The sequence below is a fragment of the Teleopsis dalmanni genome, chromosome 1 (assembly GCF_002237135.1).
Source record: "Teleopsis dalmanni isolate 2A chromosome 1, ASM223713v2, whole genome shotgun sequence".
In the NCBI taxonomy this organism is placed as follows: Eukaryota; Metazoa; Arthropoda; class Insecta; order Diptera; family Diopsidae; genus Teleopsis; species Teleopsis dalmanni.
The window spans coordinates 215,785,088-215,793,003 of record NC_051846.1 but is presented as its reverse complement, the minus strand read 5'-3'; the positions used below and the strand labels follow the sequence as shown (position 1 = coordinate 215,793,003).

General features: G+C 28.0%; 1 long non-coding RNA gene across 1 annotated transcript; it reads right to left on the bottom strand.

Annotated features, from left to right (window-relative positions):
• Positions 1–2,451: 2,451 nt before the first annotated feature.
• On the bottom strand, positions 2,452–5,211 carry LOC119676097. The gene is made up of 3 exons (XR_005252236.1): positions 4,977–5,211; positions 4,488–4,826; positions 2,452–2,651 (listed from the first exon to the last, which is right to left on the bottom strand). It is a non-coding gene; the product is annotated as an uncharacterized LOC119676097 (long non-coding RNA).
• Between the last annotated feature and the right edge of the window lie 2,705 nt (positions 5,212–7,916).

Below are 7,916 nucleotides of genomic sequence, written 5' to 3'. Positions count from 1 at the left end.
AAAATATCGAAAAATATACAGCGCGCGAATTTTAAATGAGAATTTCCGAAAACTTTTCGGTCTTAATGTATATAGATGTAATGGATCGGTCACATTCTGCGGCAATAACCAACAGAGGTATGTCGTCAAGCACTCGACTGGAACCCGCAAGGGACAAGAAAAATAGGACTATCCAAAACATCATTCAGAAGAACATCACACACCGAGATTTTATCAACGGGGAAATCGTGGAACGAAATAAAACCTATCAAACAAACAAACAATCAGACAAGATGGATGTGCGTAACTATACTCCACAAGGAGATAAAGGAATTAAGAAAAAGAAGATATAGATGTAATAATAAAATTTTATATATTTGTAAAACAGTTATATACTCAGAAACTACTCCACTGATTTTGAAGTATATGCTTGGACTCAATAAAATGTAAAAATGTTTGTTTTGATGAAAAACAGTCATAAAAATTAGAAAGATCGAAAATGAAATTTAAACATTTTTTATTGTAGTCGTCGGACAATTAAGCTCGCTAAAAATCAAAAAACTCATTTTATTATAATGTTAAGCAAAATACAATTTATCTTAATATATTATAATACATATCTTAAAATAAAATTTTTTTTATAATTAAGAAAGAATTTTTATCAACAATTTTTTATTAAAAAATTTAAATTATACCAAAAAGGGACATACAATAAATAGTGCTGTGATAATATATATGCAGGATAATTTAGAGTACATTTAAAAATTTAGAGAATTATATTAGTAACAAAACTAACTAATGATATACCAGAAGAGTATAATGTGAGAGTTGGAATTAAAAGCACGGTTGCCACTTGAAAATTTTTTTCTGTACCAAAATTGGTTTAAAAAGGTACCATTTCTGTAAAAAAAGGTCCAAAATTTTTCTATTGTCTTTTTATAAGAAAATACAATTTATATAAAATGTACAAAAAGTATAAAACAATACAAGTTACATTTATAAAAAAAATTAATTGAAAATATCCACAATAAAGTTGGGTCGCCGAAAATGTACCATTTTTTGAACATGAGTACCAGAGTACCAAACGGAAAAAAAGTACCAATTTTGGTACTAAAGTACCATAAGTGGCAACCGTGCTTAGAAGTGTAAAATAATGAAAATGAGTAACATGGAGTGAGAATCGTGCTTTCTGGAGTGAGACACGTGCTTTATGGAGTGAGAATCGCGCTTTATAAAACTATTTGTGTATAAATGATAAAAAATATAGAATATATTTCTGTCAAAAACAACAAATCAAGTTGAAAGTAAACTCAATATTACGATATGTTTAAAACGGATATCAATATATGTAGAATATAATTTTAAAATTAATTATATTTTTACTCTTGCTTGAGTAAAAATATCGACGACTTTTCTGTAATAATAATATCAAGGTTTAAGTTCTAATCAAGCAGAGACGGAAACTTGAATTTCATATAAAATTTAATGATTAATAATCTGTTTATTTATTAATTAATAATCTGTTTCTTTTTGAAAGACGGATTTAATATAATTTCCTAATAGCGTAGCACTTCCCTTCAAATTATATACTCTAGAATTATTGATTCTTGTTTTATTTTTTTGAACTTACCCAACATTTTGTTTGCGGCAAACTTTTGTATTATAAATAAATTATTTTATATTAAAAAGAAATTTTTCTATAAGCTATTAGCTGTCATGTACATTCACGATTCCATTTTTCACATTATTTTTGAATTTCGATGCGTTATGGGAAAGTTAAACACTTCAAATGCAAACTATAAATATGTGATACACAAAACTGTTCCATATAAATTTAATCATAATTTTTAAAATATATCAATTGAAAAAATTTGTTTATTTTCAATATATGTAAAAACTGCTTGTGAAGTCAGGAGCACAAAACGTCTTCAACTTAACGACAAACAAAATCAACTGACCGATGGTTGATATCTGTTAATGATGACGCTGCTCTGCCTCATTTACATGAAAATCTCTATCAGTCACTTGAACACACCTACAATTCTATACATACACTATTTATTATACTATTACTCAGTATACATTAAAACTGCAAGATTATTTCTTTCAGAAGCTGTTGTGGTAGTACACAAATCTTTTATTTTGACAGTAAATATAAAATCGTAAACACATATATGATACATAGTACAGTTGAAATATCTACGAGGCGTGCGCCAATTGCTTTGTTTATACAGATAGTTGCCGTCCTTTGCCGGTTTATAAAACGCGGCACTAAGTACATATTTACTGTACTTTTGTCGTATTTAGAATTGTTTTGAATATTAGTACATGTAAATTTGCAATACAAAAGAATAAACTGAATCAACAAACACAATTGTCTGGAATTTCGACCTTTAAAAGTACAGTTAGTACATTTGCTCCATTAATAATCTTATATTAGAGTGCTCAGTAATCTCTAAATTCTACCTAAAGTTTTTCTTTCTTTACATATATCTTCACAATTATTATTTTAGTAATAATTTTTACTTACCTGTTGAAACGTATCCTTGATGATGAAGGACTGTAGATTTGAGGAACAACAAAAGAAATATAAATAACCATGTTTTCCTGTTCGGAGAAGATACCTTTAGACATAACAAAATTCGCTAATGAACTTTTTCATATTCAACTACCTAATTTCGCAAATAAAATAAATAACAACCAATGAGATTAGATTGCCATTAAATTATAGTTATCTACATAAATATTAGTTTGATATATATTATATTCTTCAGAATATTCAATAATTACACACATATAAGTATTATATATCTATTAAGTTCATTAGAACGAAACTTTTCAATGAACTCCAAAAACAGAAGTCTTGGGCATAAAATAAAATATGCAGACGGTGATCCAGGCATTGTCATTGAACAGTATACTGCGTGTACGGCTTCATAACTATGTTATGGTTATGGGCCGTGACAGTGATAAAGTTCCAAAAAAGTAGAGTCTTGAGCACAAAGAGAAATATACAGACTTTAATAAAGTTATACAAATAATTAAGGTCACTTACTCGTGGCATTGTTTTCATTTAATTGCATTAAAAATTATTTAAAAAAAAAAACGATTTTTAATCCTATTTAAAAGAAATGTATGAAAAGTATATTTACTTCATGCCTTGTTAAGTTATTAACCCGTATAAAGTTTTTAACAAAATTATTCCTTCAACATCATGCCTAGCACATATATAGCTATTATAGATCATAATGATCTATTAATCTCAATGATTTTAGATAATAGCTCAGATTGAACCAATAAATCCCAAAAATATAGTAGAAAAGATGAAAGCGATCTCAGAGAGCTGGCGAACAATAGAGTCATATGTGATTCAAGTTTTTGAAACAAAGAAATTAGACCTACAAAGGAGAACCTTAAGCTAAAATAATAAATAGTGCAGACACCAAAAAAACGCGGCTTAAAATGCCAACATAAAAAAGATCCTCCTCGAAATAATGCAAAAGCGGTTCCGTGGGGGAATAAATCTCGCCGAAGAGGGGGTGTTTTAGTTCGTATAGTACATATTAACGTTAGGGAGTCGGGCACACCATTCCGACGATGGTCGATTTAACGGTGTATAAAGCATTCTAACTTCTCAAGTGTAAGTGTGTATGTGTGTATGTTTGTAGCAGATCTTTGGTTTATATATTTGAATACCCTGCTGGTCAACAACTTCTTTTCAGCGTTGTGGCAAATTTTAACGTTTTATATCGTACTTAATGAATCCATCAATTTTAATTAGTAATTTTATTTCAAAGATTTTAAGCTGCTTACAATCTTTAACGTCCATATTTCGCAGAGTTGTGTTACAAATTAAGCGATTAAATATATTATATATCATTGATTATATGTTATCATATATATATCATATATTATATATAGATCACTTTATTAACAGTGTTTAAACGGTCGTGTTTTTAACAGATGAGGATCATTATATCATCTATATATGCACATATATTTATTAATTAGTATCGAATCCTTTCTATCACTACTGTTCTTCAACATAGTACTACAAGTTTTGGACTTAAATGCTCTATTGAATATCTCGATTGAGTGTAGGATAATGTAGTGTTAACTCGCACTCGTGAAGATATACAACTTGAACTAAAAAAGTTAAATAATGAATTGGCGAAACCAGGTCTTATAATAAATATCTCCAATACGTAATAAAACGTTAAATACTTTTTAAATGGGTAGGAAGAATAAACTAGATATAGTATGTTTAAACAATCGTGTTTAACTGATTTTCAGATTTAACTCCAAAAGCATGTTATTTATTGCCATATCTACTTCACATAAAGTCCATGCAAAGTTGAGTGAGATAAGCGTGGCAAAGTTTGGGTAAAAATTTTGATAGAAACAAACAAAAATTAAGACTGCGAAATTTTCAAACAAAAACAGTGAAATAAAGTATAGTTTGTAAACAATTTAACTTAATTAAATATATGATATAATAATATACTTACTTATAATAAAGTATGTGTGGACGGTAGAGTCGTTATTAGCCGTGTACAGAAAGCTCATACAGCATACATTAATCTATATGACATCTAGTGAGTCGGGTCTACGTCTCGGAGCCACTCGTCGAAGACGACCAAGCGTCGTTCAACATTACCCAAAGGGGTCACACAAGCAGATTCCAGCGGGCTACAACAACAACATCCAGCGAGCGAATTATTTGCGCATCGAAACAATGATTAACATTTTTAATATTTGCGTATTGCTAATACTTCAATAAAAATGTTAATTGTGGTTGTCACAATTAAAGTGAAATAGAAATTACAGCCACTCACAAGCATATGCTTCTGTAACATTGAAAACCTGATGAGCATTTCTATGAAAAAACTGTGGTGGTTATCGAATTAAGTCGACATCAACGTTATAGTGAAAAAGTATAAATGCTAATAGCTAAGTTTAAAGCTATATAATGCTAAAATACTACATGTTGCACTTACATGGAGTCCAAACACGTCTAGGCGTCGCTGTGTACTGCAAATAACTTGGAAAGACAAAGTCATTCAGTGGCCTGAATTCCGAGTTAATTGAACTGATACGATTGGCTACGATACGAATTATAGAAACGATTAAAAAAATTTGTTCAGTCTACTATTAGTTCAATCTCTAATTTGAAATATTTATAACAATCCATTTCAGTTTAAATGGCTGTATTATAGACATACTTATATATTAATTATTTAAATTCGTTAAATTTTTTTTTACATTGATGAATTTGAGTGTTAGATTCTCTTTCCATAATTTTTATTCTCGTAGACATACAAATTATATATAAATTCACTTTATGTTGACTTGCATGTCAATTAAATAAAGCTTTTTGTAGTTTTTTCGAAAAATGTTATAATTACATATTAATGCATTTGATATGATTTTAAAATATGGCAACAAAAATCAGTATATAAAAAAAACTGCATGTATGAAATTATTTAATTATAGAAAATTATTTCATCCGAGCACTAGTATTATTATTTAACTTCTTATTAAATTTGGAAAAAAAACGCACGTATTCTATACTAATAAATTTCTTATATTTGACTTTGTCCTCGCTCTATTTTTATATTTTTAATTTGTTTAACAATTAATAATTAAAACAAAGAAATTAGGCAATTCAAATAATTACCACGTTTCTTATAAACATTTCTCAATTTCAAATTAAATACTTAAAATATATTAGAACTTATAATTACATACTTTATAGAATTGGAATATATTAATATATCCAATTTTTTCTCCAAACCGTATCCAAAAGTTTAAACGTTTAAACGTAACAGAAAGTGTAAATTTTACAAAAATCTTAAAAAGAATTGCTTTATCCAACGAGTTTTAAAAACACAATACGCAATATTAAAACAAATGCATTTTTATCTCTTTCAAAACTTTATGATCACAAAAATTTCTTAAACTTTCCTTACTTTACTCTTCCTACATATAAATAAGTTAATTAATGCCCAAAGCATGAGTTCGGTATTCCTTTAAATTATATTACAAATAATCTTGAATTTGAGCTGCTCATTGTTTAGTTTATGAAGCTCGTGAATATATATTATTATAATTGTTCTTTTTTCATAGATTTTTATTAATATAATTTTTTTGTTTATTTTTTTTTTTTTTTGTAACAGTTGGGATGGTTTTTGTTGTTGTAAACTACTTATAGGATTTCCAGATTTGCCAAGCACAAAACACAGCCGACATTAAAGCAACGCTACGGTGCAAATATTTGGACTTCGTATTTGGTGAGTAGCTTAAAATTATAGGCGAGGACACATCCGCCAAAGGCAGTTTATTAAGAACTGTTTCATCAGATTCAACCTATAAAATATACAAAGTTTTAATACATAAATAAATATATTATATTATTTTAAATTACTTATATAAAAGTAATAATACATAATACATGTGCATATATATAAGCATTATGAATTTATAAAATAGTTTTACTATAACTATTTATTATTAAATATGGCGATTTCAACTGCTTTTTATGTGAAGACTTTCGACTAATCTATTACTGAGAAACCAATTTAAGCCTATAATTGTGAACAGAAAAATCAGCTTTTCGAGCAGATCGCCTATTATCGAGCATTTTTCAATTCATCTATATAGCTTACAGCTATATGGCATTGTCTGTTCGTTAAACGTAGAAATCCTGCAAAGAGCTCAAGCAAAGATTCTAAGAATGTTAACTGGTGCACCCTGGTATATCAGAAATGAAAACATACATTTCGATTTGAGAGTTCCGATGGTTAAAGTCGAGTTCGAGAGAATAAGACAGAAATATATTTCAAATCTTGAAAATCATGTTAATCCGCTGGCTAGACCTCTTGCTAATATGACAAAATCTTCTACACTGAAACGGAATGATAGATCTGCCATCCTGCTTTCTTCAAGATCACACTGATTAATTCAACTTATACGCCATAATATCTGGTAAATAAGTCTTGGCTAAAAAATAATTTACAAATAATTATATATATTTTATTATAGTATTGTTATTAGTTTTTAAGATGCTAAAATATATTATTAGGCTTTGAATTAAAGCGATTCAATACAGACATATTGTAAAAAAACAAATCTAGACAGGTTAGTAGCTAGCTATAAACTACTGATCTTTCATTAAGACGATAAAACAAGAAAATTGAAAGAATTGTTGGTAAGTGGTAATTCGAAATGTGTTAGGCATTTTAGGATATAGATCTTATAATTTCCAATTTGTAAAACAAAAAAAAAACTTAAGAAAAATACATCACGTGTTTTATCTAATAACGTCTATAAATTAGAGTTTAAGGTCAACATAAATAATAACGAAATAAAATTTGAGTTGTTCGAAATTTCGAACATTTCGATCTTCGAATATGTTGAACGGCATTTTGTGTTTGGTCATATGCATAGATAAATTAAAACAATATCCAACATAAAACAAACTTGCAACTTAAACATGTTCGAATATTTTCAATGTTTATTTGAAATGTTCGAATGCTAGTGTGCTTAAACTGTTCCAATAATTTTATGTACTATCAAAAATGTCAAAAATGATTCAGTTCATTGTTAAATGAAACACAATTAATGATATATAAGCAATGTTTAGCATATGTTTAATGTTTATTTCATGTAGTAACTCTGAGTTACGAAAATTTCAAAGACCAGTTGTTACAACGGATTAGTTCTGGATAGATTATAGGATATCTTTCATTATCACACTACTTTTATGAAAAGTGTACATATCCTAAAATTTCCTAAAATTTCTATATGTTTGATTTACCAAAATGATATATTCATATCTTTACTTTTCTTATCTATAAATAATATATATAGCTTCTCATAGACTTGCTTTATATTCATATTGGTTTTTTTAGGCTTAAGTAAAAAGTATTTGAAACTTA